We start from the raw sequence: 20,888 nt of genomic DNA on the forward strand, positions 1-20,888 counted from the left end.
TTTTGGTATTGTATTATTTTTAAATTTAGTTGTATGGTGTTACACATTGTCCAAAGAACTCTTTTCAGAGCCCTTTGTCTTCTCTGCTGTACAGCGGGCCATTTTGTTGGATAAAATTTAAATTCATTGGACATAAAAATCAGGCCAGCCAGTTGTTTGTGCCAAAGCATGATGTTTTATGAAGGGAGAGGCCATCATTATGTATTTGTTTTGTAGCTGGTTTTAAATGAACTTTTTCATTTCAAAATAATTGAATAGCAAGACTTGTCCATTTGGCTAGCTGCTTTGCCCTTGTGCTTGTCTTTTTGGCATGTTTTCCCCAAATTAGCACAAATGCAGCATTTGTTTTGTTGGCCGTGGATTGACAGGAAGAACCCGCACTGTGAAATTTTGATGGAAAAGGGCATTCATGAGTTTTTAAAGCTCTGGTGGCCTCTGTTTCTGTGCTATGCTATAATTTTAGCTTGTAACAGTCCAGGAGGACACTGAAATCCTCTGTATATCCTGAACAATGTGAGGCGACCATAGAGGAGCTCTGCCTCTGTGTGCTGCTGTCTTGCCTGCTGTCACTCCTGTAGTTTCTCTGAGGGAAGTGTTCTCCAACAGAAGATTACCTGCATTTCCCAGCAGTCCATGGAGCAGGATTCCATGTCTGGGCAGCAATGTGCCTCTAACCCATGGAGAGGCTTCCTTGGGACCCACCTTCCCAGAAGGTTCCCCTCTGCAAAGAGCTGCAAAGTAAGTGCTGCACCTAAGCTTCTCTATTTGTTCTTCTGAAAAAGGAGAGGTCTGAGCCAAATCTGTTCCCTCACCCAAGTAGTCCTTGTTAAATCATCTGCACAAAATAGCCCCCATTCAGTATTTTTAACAGCTTTCTTGGCAGGGAAGCTCTTGAGCTATCATACTTGAGGGCCTGAGCTTGCAGACCTTGTGGCAGTAGCTGGAGCAACATGATAAATATTTGTGCACCACTGAAAGGATGCTGAGGTACAGCCTACCAAACTTGTCTGGCTGACCAAGTGCAAAAAAACCTTGTGGATAGGTATTGTCTTCCTTTTCTGGGTTTGTACAGCCTTTTGCACAGTGGGCGCCTGGGACTCTTGAAATGCAGAGAATCATATAAAGATTAAAAAGAAGTGACATGGTGTGAGCATCATTTGGCAGCAGTTAATGACATGCCCAGCCCAGCCACCAAAGCCGTTGCTGAGAACTGGCAAACCCAGAACTTCATCTTAATCCCAGCACCTTGTATCTTGCAGCCACTCCCTTTGATGATTTGAAAAGGTGTATCTAATTCTTAGCTGGCCTTCACGGGCAAGGAATGCAGCACGATTGCAAATTTGGTGTGGTATAATTACCCTGCCTTTCTTGCCCCATTACCACTGACATTACTCTCCTCATACCTGGGTTTATAGGCTGACTTGTAGAACCTCTCCGGTTTGTTTTGCTTTTTTAATGACAATGTTGAGAGGATGGGAGGTGTTTGCTGGTTTCATGGAAGCTTCCTTTGGTTTCTGGGTGGCAGGGCACCCCACTCCTTGTTTTTGTAAGACTCGGAAAAAGCTGAGTAATACAATAAAGGAGAATGTCTGGGAATAAATGTGATTCGGTGATTGGAGCCAAGTGTTTAATAGTTCAGAGGAAATGCTCCTTTTCAGAATTACACCTGAATGGCAGTGCTGATAAACAATTATTTGGGTTGTGTGGTACCTTTTTTTTACCTTGTAGCTTTGCCCCTGCAAATCCTCAGTTAGAGGGGTTTTTTCAGGTGTAAGTTTACCCTGGGCAGGATGTCCAAAGCAGGACTTGGGAGAGGATGGTACTGACAATTACAGGGGTTTGATAGGGACAGGGGGCTGGAAAGCAGAGCAGGAGATGTTATACATGCCCTCTTGCTGCATGGCTTCAAAGTGTTCCGAGGACAGGTTCCTCTGGCACTCTGCACCGAGGTCGAACCATGGGGTGCTGTGTTCTGGTGGAGATGTCCCTGATCCTGCCCTCCCATGCTCACCCGTGGGAAAGACAAGTGACAATTATCAGCATGGACAGCGTGGAGGGAGTGTTCAGCAGCCTGTGTGCTTTCACAGACTTGTCTGTCACATCCCCGTGGATGGAGGAGGAAACCTGAGGCCAGCACCCCTCTCTTGACATTTATTTCATGTGACTTCACTGCTTCTTGTTGCCCCCGAATTATTGCAGTCAAGGGTTTTGCCCTTAGGGTTTGAACTCTGGCTGTGCATGAACCCCCTGGAGAAGTTGGTTTTCTGGGGCTCCCAGTAACAGATGGTGTTTAAGGAGATGGTCCTGGTGGCTGAGTCTCTTGGTCACACACAGAACTGCTGCCCATCTGGTGCAGAACATGTGTGTATCAGAAACATCTGTCTTGAAGGCTGTTTACTGAAGTTTGCCCCAGGATCTGAAGGCATGTGCATAAATGCATGTCAGATACAGTGGAAGCCACCTCCAGCTCACTGCTTCCTCTCCTTTTAGCAAACAGAGCACCAAACTTCACCCACAGCTCCCTCTGTCCCCTGGACCAGCTCTGGGTGTTGTGTGAGAGGAAGGGGCTGGCTGGGGGAGAAGAGCAGGGAGGTCACCATGAAGACATGACATTTGTTACACTTTCCCACTGGCTCCTGCATTGCTGATTTTGGGTGACTCGTGGTTCCCACATCCAAGAGGCAGGCATGAGAGATTCCCAACTTGGCCCATGTCACACAGAGGGCAGAGGGAGCCCAAGCTTGGGCAGCACCTCTGTCCTGCCACCATGCCCTTCCCCACGAGTGCAAAGACCCCTCTCTGCTCTCTTTCTGGGGGGCAGCAGGGCCTAAGGCTGTTTCTGCTCTCTTTCTGAAATGGAAAGAGCAGTGGGTGGACACAGTGCTGGGGTAAGCTGGGGGATGCTGCAGCCATAGCTGGGTAGGGGAAACACAGCTCCCCAGCTGGGGAGAGGTGTCCCTGTGGCTGCAGCAAGCCTTGGGCAGAGCTGCCTGACAAGAGAGAAGAGATGGCTTCATGGAGCTCAGCTTACTCCATGTCCATTCCTGCTGCACAGGACACTACAAGGACCCAAGAGAGCCTGGGCAACCCACCTGGAGTTGAGCTGTCTCCATGTCATTGAGAGTCTCTGCTCTGGGCTTAGTCACTGGTACTAGTGCTCCAGCTGAGCAGTAGAGGCACCACTGCACACGTTCTCCTACTCCTGTCTTTCCTAGTGGAGTCCAGCCAGTGCTGGGAGCCTGGAGAAACTGGTGGAGGCCAGCAGATGACAGTGGGAGACTTACTGCTGGCTCTGGCTGTGCTGTGGTACAGGGATGTGCAGCCAGTGGAGTGAGCTTGTGTGGGAGGGAGGGAAGGGGTATCCCATGGTGCCAGTCAGAGAGATGGAGAGGTCTGGGGAGCCACCAGCAGCACTGTTAGGCTCACTGGCAATACTGGGAGAAAATCTGTCATGGAGGACAGAGAGCCTGGGAGCACAGAGAGTCCTGGCTCTGCTGTGCTCAGTCTGCTTGTGCCAGGTAAAAACTCATCAGTGGCTCTTTCTACTGAGGGGCTGCTCTCCCAAAGGGAACAAAATCCTGCCTCCTTCTGCCTTTCGGATTTTCTCAGAGTTCTGTGACTCAGTTGCTGCAGGTGCTGATTCATGTTCAGCTGATGAAGTGCTGTGCCTCCTGCACCCCCCCAGTTGATGTCCATGATAAAATGGTCTTACCTCTCTTCTGACTGTTGACACAAGGTTTTCTGGAGTGGGGAGCTGTTTGGGGATGAATCCTGAGGGAGGATTGAGTTTGGGATCATTCCTTGTCCCAGCATCCTTCCTAACAGGCAGCTGGTTTGAGCTGAGATGCTTTAGGAGACAAACCGAAGCAGAGCATCCCACCCAAGTGTGGAAGGTAAGGGACCTGTGGAGGTCTGCTGGTCCAGCATCTGCCCCAGCAGGATTCCCCAGAGCAGGCGGGCCAGGTACCATGTCCTGCTGAGTTTCGGGGATGTCCTTAGAGCAGCGCCACATGATCAGAGTGAGGGCGGGACATAGGCAGGGCATGGTGCCAGGAAGGGCTGTTATGGATTAGAGAACCTGGGTGTTCAAAACCTAATGAATTAAGTGGTGAATGAGTGAAATGACATGTTAGATTCCTATGCACAAAGGGGATTGAGCCTTTATTTGCCAGGGTTTTCTGTTTGCTTTCCTAATGAGCTCATAAAATATAGTTGAATTTATGAAGTACCTTCTACTGCAAAGATGAGGTTTCCAAACATACCATGACACTGCTCAGTCCAGAAGAGACTTTCTGTAACTTTTCACTGTCTGCAGGACAGGGTGGGGGCTATCCACTATTTTGAAAAGCTCTTTGGGGAATATTCTTCATCTGTAATTAAAAAAACCTGCCTTAATATTCTTGCCTTTAAAATACTTTCTGTAAATGAAATGAGGAACATGGGAATCTCATTTTTATGTTTTAATTGGTGGCCCCAGCAGTTCAAGTAATATGCAGAGCAAATTCTGCACTTAGTCATATGTGGGCAGTGCAGTCCCTTCTGGATTTCCTGGACACCACTGGTTTGTCCAAAGTGGTTTGCTGGTTTTGGTGCATTAGGAGCAGAGACAGCCTTTGAGTCCTGAACATCTGCAGGCACAGCGTGAGACTCACAACTTGTCTTTCTTCTCTTTATCATTCAACATTGCCTTCAGAAGATCCCATTCAATCAGCACATCTGCCTAGGCTGGGAACAAGGCCATTCCTGTGAAGACAGGGATAGATGGGAACTGTGCTGAGTGGCTGATCCAGCCAGGTTTTCCAGCCTGTGCACGTGGGCTTCAGGTGCTGCATTCTCACCCACACTTGTTGCAGTCTGAACTCCTCTTCCTGTCTGGGTCATGTGAGGTACCCTCCATGAGCAGCACTTTGCTCTTACAGGCATCCTGCTGTGCATTGCAGCAGTTCAGAACTAAATAATTTATCTAGGAAGAATGTTTTCTACATGACTTAGAAAATGGAAGAGAAGAGGAATATTGCAACAGCAAACTGCAGGGTGGACAAATGCATTCTACCTCTCAGTTTCTGAGCATTGCATTTTGCCACTTTTGTTTCAAAATTGCTTTCTCTCCAATAATTATCTTCAAAAGAGAAAGCTGATCCCAAGTGTTCCCCCTTTTTTTTTTCTTTTCTTTTATATGTACATTTTAGGGTGGTTCATTGATTTCCATTTTTAATAATAAAAGTGAATAAACAAAAGAGAAAAGCCCCACAGCGATATATTACCTAGTACTTAAAATACAGAGAATGCTCATATGTGCCACAGCACACTTCATCTGTGGACATCAAAGTGTCTCACAGAGGTCGTAATCCTCATTTCCAAGATGAGGAAACAGAGGTGCTGAGAGAGAAAGTGGCTTAGCAGGTCAGTGACAAAGCAGGGCAAGAGTCCCCTGAGCCCGTACTACAGGCAGAGGTGAGGGAGCAAAGAACAAACCTGTCCTCACCTAATCAGGACAACTGAGTCCCAAGTGCGGTGAAGGCACAGTGACACTGCAGGGAGAACACCAAATCATGCCACAAGCCATAGAGCCAGCAAAGCCTGGTTTCTTCCAGTTTTGTGTCTACTCCAGTAGTCCAGGGTTGTCTGCTCTTGGCCTTTGATGTCACAATAATGGAGTTCCACTTGTCTTTCACCAAGGGCACTGGGGGAGTTTGACTTCTCAGATTTTTGTCTGTTTTCCCAGAACTTTGGGGTACTTGAGAATTTTTGAGCCTTTCTGTTGTCTGTGATCACTGAAGCAGTGGAGTCACAAATAACACATCCTTTCATGTACACACAGGCATGTTGGTCTTGGCATTGCAGTTGAGGGTTGCCTTATCCTATGGAACTACTCAATCACTCAGCACTTTAATGCTGCAGATCTGTGGCTTGAACATTTTCTATTCTGTAACAGAGTTCTGGAAGTGGATAAAGGGTGGCGCAGTAAGGATGTTCACGATGTTGGTTCAGTAACCGCTTACGGGAAAATGTTTCCCAAGGGGAGAGACAAAATTGGACTTTCAGCTGTATAGCTTCAACTTATTTGAGCCCTGAGAGGCTCACAACACAGTAAGACTCATTCATGTTGTTCATTTGATGAATAACTTGAGTGAGAAGGTTTCTTCATGCCTGCAGCCATGCCCCCTTGGGTCATGGTCCTCTCACATCTTGTTACCCAAGGAAGGAGAGATTCAATGGGAATTTTGGTGGGAAGATCTAACATAGCAGGCTGTAAACTGTCTTGATTTGTAAACTCTGGAAATACTCTGGTGTGGCTGTTCGGCTTCCTTGACGGTAAATTGAAACCTGCTGATAAGAGATTGGCTTTCTTAACTTTAAAAGACCTGTTAAAAGTAGGCCATAGGTGCCACAGGTCCGCTACCCAAAAACTGAAGGCACTTGCTCTAAAGAGTCCCCCTGGTGTTTCAGGAGTGCTTCTAATGGCTAAGAAGAGAGCATCGTGCTCTCTGAGGACTAGATGACAGCTGCTGGATGAGCGGCATGAGTTTCATGGTGTGATATGGCCATAAGTTAATTAAAGGTTTTGGAGTATTCTCCATAAGGGGATTTACCTCTGAAACATAGACACAATTTGGGAGATTGTCCCATAGTAGGAAGCAGGATGGTTTATCTGGAGGGGAAGGCCCTCACACATTAGCTACTAGTCCACTGGCTCTCTACTGAATGTTTTACATCCCCAGGTGCTTTATTAATCTTCCCTTAATACTAAGACTTTTTGCTGATTATCAATATGCTCCTTGGACTAGTAAGGCTTTACTGGCTGTTGTTCAAAACAATTACTTGGACAACATACACAAATGGAGGAATACCTGAAGACCCCTCTTCTTCAAACCTTACCAGAAGAATATTCTTTTTACTGGGCTAGGTGTACTTGGTCCTCCATCTCTTCTGTGTCAGGAACTATTTTTCATTGGCTGCGCAGTGGTCTGATGTGAAGATGAGCCAAGACATCTTTCCTTCCCTCCAGCCAGTGTGGGTGCTTTGACAGGATGTGCTGGATTGATCTCAGACTGAAGGTGAGATCAAGGTGCCTTGCCTTTGGTGAGCATCACAGTGCCCTTGGTTGATACACTGCATCTGGGCATGACAATATGAGAAATAAAGCAAGGAACAATTCTCTTTTGTTCCCATGTACCAGTGGGATTCAAAATCCAGCTGGAGGAGGCAGGAGGTGCATTTTATTAGTGTTTAGTGTTGGCCATTTTAGGTGTTAATTGCAATTACCCAGCAATTATGGTACCTCATATTGGAGGTGTAGGTGAGTAACTGGGGATTGGGTATTTCCCTGCTGGATCCAGACACAGGAGATGCCTCCAGAAGGGAGGTGTAGGAGTTTCTGTCACCACACCTAAATCCCTTGTCAGTTGTAGGCCAGAGTGCCCAGGGTAATTAATTGTTAATGATGGAGGAGCTGCATTGTTTGTCCACTGAATAAATAAAGCATATTTTCCAGCTGTTTCCTCCTCCAAGTCTCTCTCAGCTCCTTCCAACTTCCCCACATCATTCCCTTTTTCTAATCTCCCCATCTTTTCTGTGAATTTATTCTGCTGTTTCAGCTTTGGTGGGCAATTCCCAGGGTGACAGAGGGCAACCTGAATGTCCCCATACATCCCCCTTCCCAAAATCATCTGTGTCAAAAACTGATGGTTTTGCCTTTTTGCAATGATCACATTTAATTATTAGTTACATATTGAGGTCAGCAGCCACTCCTATCCCTAAAGAAGCTCTATGCCTTTTACACAAGTGGAGCTGGAGGGCAAGAGCATTTAATGATCAGACCATCTGCAGAAGAATTGACCTTTCCATTTGTCCTTCAAAGCCAAGGTTGCCGTATTTTCCTAGAACCCCTGACCCATATAGCAAGTTGGTGTCCTAGTAGGATGGCTGGTCCCAAGGTGCCCATGTTTCCTGCCACCTGTTTCAGAAACTGCCATGGTTTCAGCATCCTTGTGGAAAACAATTCAGTCATTCCATCAGGTCTTTCCAAAAGCAGGAATGCAGCATAATGGGACACACCAAAACCCATTCTGAAAGCAGTGCACCAGTTAAATGGACAGACCCTGAGGACACTCTGAATCAATATGTAATAACAGTGGTGCTGTATGAAGCTTCCATTCCATCAGAGCAGCTCTGTGACATTGATTTGTGCCAGAGAATAACTGGGAAGCTTTTCTCTCTGTAAATCCACTTCCTAACCTGGCAGACTTTTACAGCATGGAAGTGTCTATGTGATATTAGTTCTAGTTTCTCCCATGTGTTTTGACAGGGATATGTATCTAGTTCTCTTTGTTGAGAGTACATCTCCTTTAGAGGTGTTGGGGTTTTTTTTTCCCTAGAAGAGCTTTACTTGGAAAAAAACTTAATGACAGTTTTATGATGTTCAAATATTAGAGTATTTTCTTAGAAAAGGTACATGTGTTTTTTCGAGCATAAAAACGCATGTGTGTGCAGGATTCTGGGAATCAGTAGAAATTATGTTAGCAAGAACATGGATTTTTTTCATATATTGGGAAAGCCAGTCCTACCATTGAATATAACTCTAAACAAAAATAAGCTGGGTAGTGTTTTTCTCTCATAGGCCACCCAATTTAGAAGTGTTTTCACCATCACCATATCAACAAGGACAACTGTGAGAAGTCAAGTGTGTTGGAGTCAGACTCATCTCACCATCTTCAGCTGTCCAACTTCAGCACCATCAACTCAACACTGAGACTTTCTGTATAAAGGAATTTCAGATGGAATGAACCATCATGGTTTCTGTGGAAATATGAGGTCTGCAATTATCTATTTCTATCCACAGGGTTTTAAGGGAGCCCAGAACTGCCGCTTACAGTGTAAATACCCAGTATCAGCCTAGATAAATCCTGTGTTTGACCCCTGAGATACTCAGTAGGTCTCCAGACTCCCAGTCTCACCTCCCACTCACCTGGGTACAGTGCACACTGTATATATATATAGCACCAGTCCCTGCTCAGCCTGTCTTAATTAATAACAGCTTTATTATCTGATAGGGACCCACCAGAAGATAACCTGTGACACAGAAGGCTCCTGCCCTGAGGATGTTTCCCTTCAGACAGATGGCAAGCAGAAAATATGCCAGAAATGCTCTGCCTCAGAAGGTTCCCTTTCAGGCATTGGTGGCTGGTGTGGGCACCACTTACAGAAGAGGTCTTCAAGGCCAAGGCAGCACGGAAAACCCTCAAGGGAAAAACAAGGGAAAAAGACCCAAGCAATTAGTATTCTCCAGAGAGGGTTTTATTTCAGCTCCTTGCTCTCCCTCTTTGCTTAGCACCATGTGGGAGAGTAGCTCTGCCCAGGGAGATGTAGCATCCACACAGGCAGGAGAAGAGGTGGGAGACAGCACGTACTCAGCTTAATTTTACAGACTCAAAGCAGATTTCAGCAGCTGACGTCATGACTGGTATGAGGTTGGTGGGGACATCGACAGCAGAGGCAGTAATTAAACCCCTGGCATTCTGGCCGGAGGCACAGTCATGTCCTGCTTCATCTGAAGCAGAGTTGGTCTGACACAGCAGAAGCCTTTACATAACCAGGCCAGATTTTCACTTTTGGAGCAACAGTTTCAGAAGAACTACAGAAACTGCAGATAGGATTTGTCGTTACTTACGTGCAGGGGCGTGAGCGCACTTCTGTCACCTTCTGTCTCGCACCTTGCTGGATGACAAGTATGTCAGGGAGTGAGAGCTGGTCTTGCAGCTAACTACCAGGCTTCCGTTTCCATTCCCATTTCCTCTGTGTTTTCTGTTGGGATAGCAGAGGTTTGCACTGGCATGTGAGACATTTTCTTACTGTTCTCTACAACCACAGTCGCATTTCAGAAGCATTTTGGCACATTGCCCTGCTGGCAGCCCACGATCGCAGTAGCAGCTTCTCAGGCTGAAATGTTTTAGTTGCAATGCATTAGCCCATCTCTATTATTGCACAAGTTTTTCCTTTCCCCCTCACTTGCTCTGGTCATATCAGGAGGAATGAACCTTTTTCAGGGAATCTTGAATCTTTTTCAGCATTTGGAGTGAACCTGAATAAGCACTTGTTAGGTTAAAAAGCTTAATTGGAAAGACTTTGTGTATTTCTTGGCTTGTTCTGGCTGACAGCATCTCTTGCAGAAACAGTATTACAACAGCAGTAGTGCAGCAATACACTTAAAATGGCTTGGTGCATGTAAATATGATTGTTTGAAGGGGGAGGAATCATACTGACATGCCTTCCGACTCCTGATGTGGTCATTGCCTATCCCATGAGCATGCTTTCCTTGTAGACACACTCACCCAGTGGTTTCCTGGAAAATAGAGGCTTAAAACTGATAGGCATTTTCTAATAACACTTAAAACTGTGGGATAATTAAAGTCAAATGCTTTAATTCATCGGTTCCCTTTTCAAGTAAAACCATTCAGCCAGAGGAAGAACAGATGACTCCCCATGAGTTCATCAGCTGTAAATCCAGGGTGTAAAGCAAAACAAACACATCATAAAACTTCAGCCCTGTTTTTTTCCCACTGTTCTTTAGACGATTCATCTCTTTTGGAAAGCTCATTAGTTCAAGACTTTAAAATCAAGGACTGTACGTGAGGACCAAATATGATATGAAGGTAGAGGACACTGAGGTGTTAATTTGAAGGAGAGGTGGGAAATGTTGGCATCCTTGGTGAGGAATGAAGTGAGCCAGAGAGTGGTAGGCTGGGGGGATGTGTAGTTTGGGGATCACTGCCCAAGTTCAAAGCACTTATGCAGGTACTTGCCTGTAATTATGTTTTAAACACAGACACGAAGATCTTAAATGCATGCACAAACCTAAAACTCTAAACTTGTCACCTCAGCGTGTGTCTGTGTGCTTTTCTGAGTCAAAGCCTGCACAGTGTGTTGGGTTTGGTGAGAGCATTGCTGGGATAGAGGCTCACAATGATTCGGACTGGCAGGGCAAAGCTGGAGTCTTTTGCAGAAACTCAGCTACCACTGTCAGAGTCTGTAGAAGCCACAGTGTCCAATTAACATCTTTAATCTTATTATCTCAAGCCTTTTATCTTCACATTTTCTTGTCTGTTTGTTTGTTTTCTTTAAATTTGTTTACATATACCAGACTGAAAGTTTTTCTGGAAATGCTGGTATGGCTTTTAACTGCAAAAGTGATTCACAGAGAATAATTAATTCAAAGATCTTGGCATCTCTTTTCCTTGTAAAAAAGGTGGTGGATATTCTGTGATTTTCTTGAAAGATTTTTCCCCCTAAATGTGCATGTTTACACTCACACCCACACGAACTCATTTGCAAATGCAAACACTTCCCTCTTCTTTTGGAGCTTTTAATTTCTAGAGCAGCACATCTGACCTGTACAATTAACCCTTTCTGCTATGCATCTCCTTTATTTATGTCTAAAAGCAAGACAGCTTTAGAGGTTGGTGGAGCTCATTCCATAGGCTTTTGTCCACACCTTAAACTTCCTGAGCTTCTTGCACAGAGCAGGCACATGCAAACAGCAAGGAAGATCTGTGGCCCATGCTAAATCCTGCAGGAGTGGTAATTTCAGGCTCCGTCTGGGACACCGCTGCTTGGCCTGGGTCAAACCGGCATTTTTCTAAGGAATTAAATATCACTGATTGTGTCCAAGTGCCCAGGATTTTTCCTCGGTGTTTTATTAAATATTGCTGTTGATATAAAGGTTATAGCTTACTCTCATTTTACTATCTATTAGCAGCAAAAGGAGTGAGTTCTACATCAGACTTTGTAAGCTTTCAGGAGTATTCTTAGGCAATAAATTAAGCCTGGACCAAGCAAGTCTGGAAACCAAGCTCATACAGAGCATAAGGGCTAGGATTTCCCCACTGACACCATAAATGAAGTCTCTCATGAAACTTGGAGTGGCTCCTCACTGTAAACATCAGCAATACTTGAACTATTTTCTTACTAGAGCTCAGTTTCATTTGAAATTTAGGCACCTAAAAAAACCCCAAGGTGCTAACCACCTTTGAAGAGTAAGACCTTATTTTTTCCCTTGTTCTGAAAAAAGGTCACTTATGCAATGACAGAATTCCTGTAGCTTAGTAGTTTCCAGTATTATTTCAGAATTTCAAAGCTATAATGCTACTTTTTCATCACCATCACAGCATGACAAAAATCCTACTTTGCAGTGATGGTCATATCATTGCAATACTGACAGCTCCCTTGGGACTTGTGCAAGGCAACAAGGAGGCTGGAAGTGAGCTGGGCTCAGTCAAATAAACACAAGCAGCCCACAGCAGAATATGGAGTCACTCTGTAATTATACTCCAGTTTTTTCTGCCTTGTCTATGAAGCAGTCACTGGAATAGGAGAGCTTTTAAAAATTCAGGGAGGACCAAGATTATTATAACTAACTATAACAACTCTTGGCTCTATGAGGGCATTTATTCAAATGTCTCCAAGCCCTTGCTCTTCACAAAGAGAGATAAATGTAATTATCACAGTTCTAAAGTGGGGAAAGATGAGGCTTAATTAACTGCTCGTGGATATACAGCAAATGAGTAGCAGAGATGGGAACAGAAACCAGTTCTCCTGACTTCCTCTGGCACCTGAATCCCAGTGCCACCTCTATCAGGTACACACCACAGTGGGATAGGCAAGACAAAAGTAGCAGTGGGTCAAAGCTGAGACCACAGACAGTCCCAAGTCTAGATGAAGTGTCTCTGGGATACTCCTGTTGCCTGTGGTCTGGCATTTAGTGAACACTGGCATGAGGAGCCTGCATGTTGTATGTGTGAGAGACCAGTTTGATTGTCATAGTGTTGTCCTCTCAAAATCCTAAAGTTTACTTGTGGGAAAGAGTTACCTGCTGAGGCATCACCCACCTGGCTGCTCTCTGCTGCTCCACCACTCCAGCTGTGCCAGCCAGGGACTCCTGGCTTTATCCAAGGCAGTGGTTTAGGATGCAGCCACAGTGATACAGACCCTGCACCATCCACTGAGGGTTCTTGGTTTCCAACCTCTGTCGCTTTTGTTCCAATGGCAGGAATGTTCATGCAGGCTCAGACAGGACTTGTGGCCAATGAGCCATGCACTGGGAGACTCCTTGTTCCAGAACACTGAGCCACACGCCCTGGAAGAAGAGGCTGTACTAGGAGGTGCAGAGATGAGATAAGCCAGGCACTGATTCCTCAAAGGAAGGATTTAGCCATTGTTTTCCAAAAGGCTGATGACAGAGAAGAATAGCTTTAAAGTGTTCTGTTCTGAATAAACAGTGCCAAAGCTGAAGAAGGGATATCTCTTTCATTCCTCTTCCTGACTTTGGGGCAGGAATATTCAAACTCTTTTTCCTCAATGCCTACACAGCCTGGGTGCTGTGTCTTCCTTAGGCACTGCCAGCTATCATAACAGCTCTGGAAGTCAAGGTGCTCACAGCATCTCCACAGGCTCTCTGGTGGTTTATCCACCTGTTTGTCTTAGGGTTTTCTTTTCCTAAGGTTGTGATAGAAGTTGTCTCAGCAAATGAGGAAAATTCATTGCTACAACTGAGATCACTTTCCTGTTTGGGTCAAAATGCAACCTTGAGCTTTCAGATTCCACTTGCTGTGGCTTCCTGAGCACACTGGTGTGTGTCTGCAGCCATTTATCCAACTCCAGGAGGCAAATCAAGTTAAACTGCTCAGAACAAGTTTTTTCTGGCTTTTACTCGTGACTTACTACATTGCAGCAGTGAGGCTTTCAAGACAAGAAGATATTTCTACTCCAGGCTGAAATAACAGGCTTTAGCACAGCCAGCAGGTGTCTTGCTGTTCACAGCCTGGGCAATACCTGCTTTTGCTGAGAGGGGAAGTAGGTACAACTGATGCAAGGGGTGACTTTGATGGTAGAGGGAAACCTGTAAATGGGAATCACACCTTTTACTTCCAGCCACAATCAGAAGACCTGTTTAGCATTTGCTCAGCTTCCTAAAGGACAATGTTATCTTTATTCCACTAAAGCTTAAGGGCGAGCAAAGAAACCTTTGAAAACTTGCTGCCTTAACTAGGTTGAGTCAAAGGGGACACTGACCACTGAATGCTGCATGCAAATGCATGCAAGTATATGTAGGTATCTTCTGTTGAAGGTTCTCCAGTGTGACTTTATATTGAGGGCTTTCAGGTCAGATGGCACTTAAAGATACTGAAGAGCTTGAAGAGAGAAGTGGAGACTCTGACTCAGTGTTCGGGTGGCAGCCTGATCCATCACCCAGATACTTTCTTCCAAGGGGAAATTTCAAAACAGAAGTCATTAAAGGGCTTATTTGTGAGAAACAGCTTGAAGACTGGAGGGAGGGAGGATGGAGGGAGGGAGGAGCAGCAGCAGCCATTACCTGAAGGTGCTGTGGGTGGAGATGCTGCTGCAGCTCTCTTGCATCCCCTTTCACTGTGCAGATGTCAACAGCTGTAAGAGAAGCCCTGGGTGTAGCTCAGGTTTTGCTGTCATCACTGATTCCAGAAGCTATTCTGGAATGCCACCTGCTGGCATTTTTCCTTTTAACTACCCTAGAGATGAACTGTTGTGTGGTCACATACCAAGCCTGGAAGCAAAGAGGCAAAGTTGACCTTTTCTGTCCTTTTCAGTGAATGTCCTTCTTGTTTTTTTGGTGAAAGGTTGCCCTGAGGCCCTGTGAAAAGTCCAGTTATGTAAGGGGGCACTTGTTATGTGGGACTGGGAAAAGGGATGCCGATGCCAAAAGAAGCGATGAGAATGGATGTGGGTGAAAGAAACAAGGAAAAAGTAAAGCAAGAGAGAAAAAAAGTCTGCAGGCACTAGTGAGGGATAAATGAGGTCTTCCATCAAGCATCAGTTTAGATGGCCCTTAAAAAGGAGCATTTTTGTCCATGATGTTGCTTTTTCCATTAAAGTTTATATGGTAGTGATTTTAAAAAACCCTTATTTTTAGTTTTTAGTTGAAACACTTTTAATTGGAAAGGAAGAGGAGGCATAGCTTCTGACTGCTCTGTTTTTTGGTACCAACACCAAAATCTGCAGTGCTGATGTTTATAATCCCTGACAGTCCCGACAGCCAGACCAAAGCAAAGAACAAAGGCCCGCAGTGGTCAGTCACCCTCATTCACACAGCAGGCAGAGCTCTGCATGCTGCTGCTGCATGCAATGGGAATAAACCTCCCAGCTGCCATTCTCCTCATGGATACAGTGCCCTGCTGCTCCTCCAGCTTCCTGGCTGTGACCTGCTGCAGCTTTGAGGTTCCAGGAAAATAAACTCCAACAAAACTCCCAAAGCACCCAGAGGGTCCCAAGTGCTCTGAGCAGCCTCAGTGGGGACCTCCATCCAGCTCTCTACCCAGCAGCTTTAATTGAGCGCAGCCCTGGGCTGTCTAGCAGGGGGGTTGGTTTCTGGTTTTACTGGCTGGCTGGGCCCTTGAGGGGATGTCTTGTAGCTTGTCTCCAGCCCCCAGTGATTGAATAATTGCACCCCCAGGTTACCCCTGGACTTGGGCCACCCCTTTGCTGCTGGGGCTTTTCACCCCTTTGTGTCTGGGGCTGTTGATGTAAGCTGCTACCAGCACCCAGCTCTGCTCAGGGACTGTGGCTGTGGGGGAGAGCACAGCCTGTGATGGGTCTCCTTGTCCCCCTTCGTGGGACAATGCTGTTCCCTGACATAGATAAATGCTACTGATAATCTTCAATTTCTTGTTGCTCAGGCAACTATCTCCTCCAGGGTTTTTTCAACAGAAGATCCTCCCATTAAATTATATATATGTGTGTATGTGTGTATATATATATATATATATATATATATATAGTCTTCTGTTCTCAGGATGGTCTCAGAAATTTTCTTTTAGTAAGTGCTGTGGATGAAATGGTTTCTCTGAAAATCACTGTGTTCAATGATGGTGAAATCTTGCTGTCTGTGACTGCCATGAATAAGTAGTTTTGAGCAACAACCTCTAGTCTTATCCAAGTCACAAAGATCCCAGTATAGTCTAGTTGGGAGGCCTTGGCTTCACACTCATCCTTCTGGAATGGTCTGAGCTATTTTCCAAGCTTTTCTTTTAAGCGACCAGTGAACTTCTGGGCATAAGTCTGATTCCCACTGATCCTTGGGAGGGAGAAATGTAACTGAACAGGACTGTTCTGCTGCTGTGCATCCAATGGTCTGAGTAAACCATCCATACCTGCAGAGATCCTGCTGGCATCTCTGAAAAGCCTCCTGCTCATGGTCAGGAAGGGGAGGCTACTTGGACTTTGAGGGGTTTTATTTATAGTTTTATAATTTTATAGTTTTACATATTTATTTCCTTTTATGTTAGAAGCACAAGTTGATGTATAAAAGATTTATCTGGCATGTGGAGCAGAAGTGGAAGTGGAGCTTCTTCAGTATGGTGTACTTAGGGTGTGAGCACAGCATAACGGCTTTTAATATTTGGAGTTTTATGAAGTGATCATGATGCCTCTTCCCTGAAAATTCTGAGAAAGCTGAAATTCTCTTCTTTCAGACACTTTCTGTTGTATGACATGAAAAAAGCTTTCACTTCTGTGCCATATCACCCAGGGCTCTCCTTTCAGGTGAACACTGCCAAGTGACAGATGTGTTCCGTCACAACACTCACATGCCTTGAGAGCATATCTCTGGCTCAGCAGCTTTCTCTAATTGGGAAAGTGCTCTTTTCATGGGGAGTAAAATATGAGGAGATTTATAGTCTCTACTGATATAGTGTGATCCAGCCATGACAGTCCTTTCATCATAATGAATGATGGATCTTGTTGTTATTACCCTGTTTTACTACTGTAACAGGTAGTAAAACACAGGTAGTGATCTACACTTGCAGCAAAGCATGAACGTGCTTGGAAGGATAACACTGCAGTTGTTGTGGTTCAAACCCACTTAAGAAAAACTGCCCTGCATGTGAACTATGGATGATTTTACGTTGGTGGAGAAAAGCCAAAAGAAAAACCCCAAATCTTTGCTGGTTTACTTTGCTCTTTTCAGTGTGTATTTCCTAATGTTTGAAACTGAAATTCCTGTGTGCTTCTTCTCACATTGTTGGTCCGTTCTGTGGAAGTATTTGTGATCAGAGCAAGTCTTTCAGCAATTGTCATGATCCCAAATTCTCCTTGATTTGCAGTGGGTGAGTTTTTCAAAGTGATTCTTAGGTTTGCTGGTGTTTTAACACAGGAGCTTTGCAGGACCATGTGGCAGACAGGCAGATTATGTAGCCTATAAATAACCTCTTTTGCAGTAATAACCAGTGTCTTTAAAAAAAATACGCTTGGTCAGAATGATCCTGTGTTTATCTGTAGGACCTGACTCCATCGCTCCTACAAACTTTCAAACAAAATGAGTCTTGATACGCCTTAACTTGTGTCTGAGCTTCTAAAGCTGATGAGAGAGGGCTGGGCACTGACTGGCCAGTTGTCTGGGTCTTGCATGGCCCACTTTACATGCCAGTAAGATGCCTTTGTCTGGGAGCCTTACTGCCAAAGCCCTGTTCGGGTAGCACTTTCACACATTTGGAAGCTGTAATGCAGGAGAAAAGGATGTTGTCCTATTATCCAGAGAGCTGATAGTTCAGCTGTCTTCCCAGGCATGACAGCAAGCTCACAGTGATGGCACTACTGAGGCTTTGTGGATTCTGACTGTAGACAAGCCTCAACAGAATAACCAGATCAAAACTGCTAACACCATAAGTTTCACTTAAAAATTAATTAGTAGGAAGAAGGAAGAGGAGGAAAGGTGGACATTGCTTTGATGATTGAATTGCAGAAAGTAGCAGTGTGATAACCCTGTGAATGGTGTTTGGGCTAAGACAACATAAAGTTTGAAAATATTTGGAAAATACATTAAGAGATACCTCTTCAATGTGCACAGGGTTTGGACTCTTACTGGCTTTTTCTGACACTTGTGGGAGCTCAGTCCTCATCAATGTGCTGCTAATCTGCATTTTTGAAAGAGGTAGCTGATCACATCCTTCTGACCTTTCTGAATGCTTCTGATGTTCTGAGGTTTGGATTGGATAATAGGAGATATTTCTTCACTAAAAGCATTGCCCAGCCCTGGCATAGCCTACCTAGGGAAGTGGTGGAGTCACCATCCCTGGATGGATTTAAAAGATGTGTAGATGTGGCACTTGGAAACACAGGGTAGTGCTGGGTTAACATTTGGACTCGATGATCTTGGAGGTCTTTTCCAGCCTAAACATTTCTAATATTCTACATTGCCCAAGGAAGGGATTCCAGTCCCTCCAAAGAACAAGCCAAAGGAGGAAATAAGGCATCTCAGGTCCAAAGCACAAGTTAGCCCAAATCACTGCACTGGGGTTGCACTGGGGGTAGGTCTTCATCTGCATCTGTGGGAGCAGGCAGCCTCCAGTGGTGGGTGGCAGGGCCTGGGACCATTTGTGTGTTGAAAAAGGCTTCTGTGATAAACTGCATTTTACCTTCTTGAGATGTAAACCCCTTGTGTTCAGCTGGCTTTCCATGGACATACCTGGTCTTCAGCTTGAAGGAATAAAAACACCTACTGCATGACTCTGGGGAAGTGCAAAGTGAGGTTCTGGGTATATGGGTGTGCATGCACGTGTCTTGTAACAAATACATGCACGGTAACATGCATTTACTGTAGGCAAAAATTACACCATTGTTTGCAGTTATGGCTTCCTTATTCTCCCTGCTAGAGCTCCCTTTTTTCTCTTCTAATTTCACCAAAATTCCCACTTTGGTTGCAGTTTTCCCTTGTTGCTGCAATTTCCCATTGTTTCTTTCTTGCCTCAGGCTTAGTTTGTTTCTCTGAAGTTACAGTACAAGAGGTCTCCATGGTTTTGGCTAAGTTTAGAAGGCAACTGATGTTTTGTCTTAAATTTCTGTCTGAATTTATTTTTTAATTATTTGAACACTTTTATGTTCTGAAAGGCAGCCTGGAAATTTGTCTGGAAGATGAACATGGAATAAAGGGTGTGCTTTTTTGCCTTCAGGAAGTAGCCAAATGACTCTGTTGAGTTATAGGTCTGAAGATACTTTTTGCACATCCTTGTGGGAGAGGAGAGGGTAGACACTGGCAGAAACCAGCCTTTGGAAGTGACATTTCCTCTAAGGGAAAGGGGATGGGAGCAATTGTATGGGATACTGAGAATGAGACAGATGAGCAGATGGAGAAGTGAGGGTAAGGGATGTGGGAAGGAGGGTGAATGAACCTTGTGAGGTAACATGTAAACAAGAGATTCACTTAATGGGACTGCTGCCTAAAATCTGCCACAACACACACACATTTCCAACCTCTGCATTTCTGTATGGCCAGCCAGAAGACGTGTAATTTGTTGCCTAAATTATTCCCTGCCCTGGCTCACAGGAAGTTAACACCTTCCAAATTGTGCCAGGATCTCTTCCTGCCTGATGTGGGGGTTTTTAGCAGAAATAACAACACTGTTGTGAATGGAAATGCCTGGCTGAAGACAAGAGAAAAACAGCAGATGAAGGGTTAAAGGAGTAGCATCTATTAATTGCTGCAGAACCACAGCCACGTGTTTCATGCAAATAAATAAAAGAGGACAAAACCCAGACTGGAGCCTTAGAGATAAGGTGACAGGATGATGACCCACAGTAGAGATACTGTGAAATGCCTAGATAAGGGTAACAAAAGACTCAGTTTTGCCTGAAACTCTTGAAGGGTGAGACACAAGATCATCATATTCACTGCTGAAGTGTATAAAAGATGCACATTAAAACGAAGAAGAACCCTAGATGCAGTGGAGTGGTGGTGTTATCCTACATGCTTCCTGCTGTAACTGGCTGATCCTGAGCAGATTGATGCATACAGTCCTGTGCACGTGAGTATGTAGAAGGGAGAGTGGCAGTGGGTAGGACCAACTTACTGTAATCTTTTTTATAAAAAGTCACCTTCCCTACCTCTAAGGTCTTGCAATGAGTTTTGTTCCACTAATTTCCCACAATAATGAGACTAAATGTTCTAGTTCTGCTAATAGTTCATGTAGGAGGTGATACATATCCGTATTATGACGTTTTATATAAACCACAGTTGCCTTTAAAAAATACCTAGATAATTAGATTGCAGAGTTGCTATGTTAAAGGAGTATTCCTAGTAAAGTGAGGCACTCAGCTGCCATGAATGGAAGATATCTGTTTAATCTTCATGCTGCCCTCTTGTAGGAAAGCTGCTGCCATCCAAATGTTTCTCATTTTCTAAATGTTCAGCTTGTGAGATGCATTGAACACTGCCAATTATAGGTGACACTACTGCATTGAAGCATATAAAGTGCCACAAGAAAAACACCATAAAGAAAATCAGGCCATCCAAGTTACCTCTCAAACAGGCTTTCTGCATGAGAGGTTCTGTCTGACCTGAGTGCTGCAGCTATAAAAGAAGGCAGCTCTCTGCTCCCACAGAAGTGAGAAAAACTTGTGCTCTGACCACTGTCCAGGTGCCTTTCCTCCCTTTCTATATGTCTCTATATGGCCATGCTGGTGGCCATGTGAGCTCTGCAAAACAGTCATCTGTACCCAGTGAAGGCTTAGAGACAACTCCACTGCTGCCAATGCAGGGGGCTGGCTTTTCCTTTTCTCATGGAATTGTGGGGGGAGAAATAATTAAATCCTCGTGTGATAGTGATGAGGTGTCCAGGAAAATATTATGTCTGTGTTCTTAAAATCAGTAAGGACAGAGAAGTGACACTGAGCAAACAGAGTGCTGAATGAATGCTCTTGGTTTTGTGATTGCTTCAAGGAGGACATGGGAGAGTCCTGTGAGCAACAGTTATGCCATGGGATTGAATAAAATAACCTTTATGCAATTAAGAAGTTTGTAAATTGAGGATACCCAGTGTCTTTGTTCATCACTGCTCAGTTCTGCTTTCTCTGTTTTCTCATCTCTT

General features: G+C 44.7%; 1 protein-coding gene across 10 annotated transcripts in view; it reads left to right on the forward strand.

The window, feature by feature from the left end:
• Positions 1-20,888, forward strand: part of LOC116993563 — a 68,409-nt gene that overhangs the window by 32,760 nt on the left and 14,761 nt on the right. Inside the window, exon 1 of one of the 10 annotated variants that reach the window (XM_033054334.1) lies at positions 289-738. The exons of 8 other annotated variants lie outside the window; for them this stretch is intronic. The gene's annotated coding sequence lies outside the window, so the exon portion shown is untranslated. Of the gene's footprint in view, positions 1-288; positions 739-18,946; positions 19,827-20,888 lie in introns of those variants that run through there. One more of the 10 variants, XM_033054335.2, reaches the window with a different exon arrangement.

Source organism: Catharus ustulatus, chromosome 3, assembly GCF_009819885.2.
Source record: "Catharus ustulatus isolate bCatUst1 chromosome 3, bCatUst1.pri.v2, whole genome shotgun sequence".
NCBI classification, from domain to species: Eukaryota; Metazoa; Chordata; class Aves; order Passeriformes; family Turdidae; genus Catharus; species Catharus ustulatus.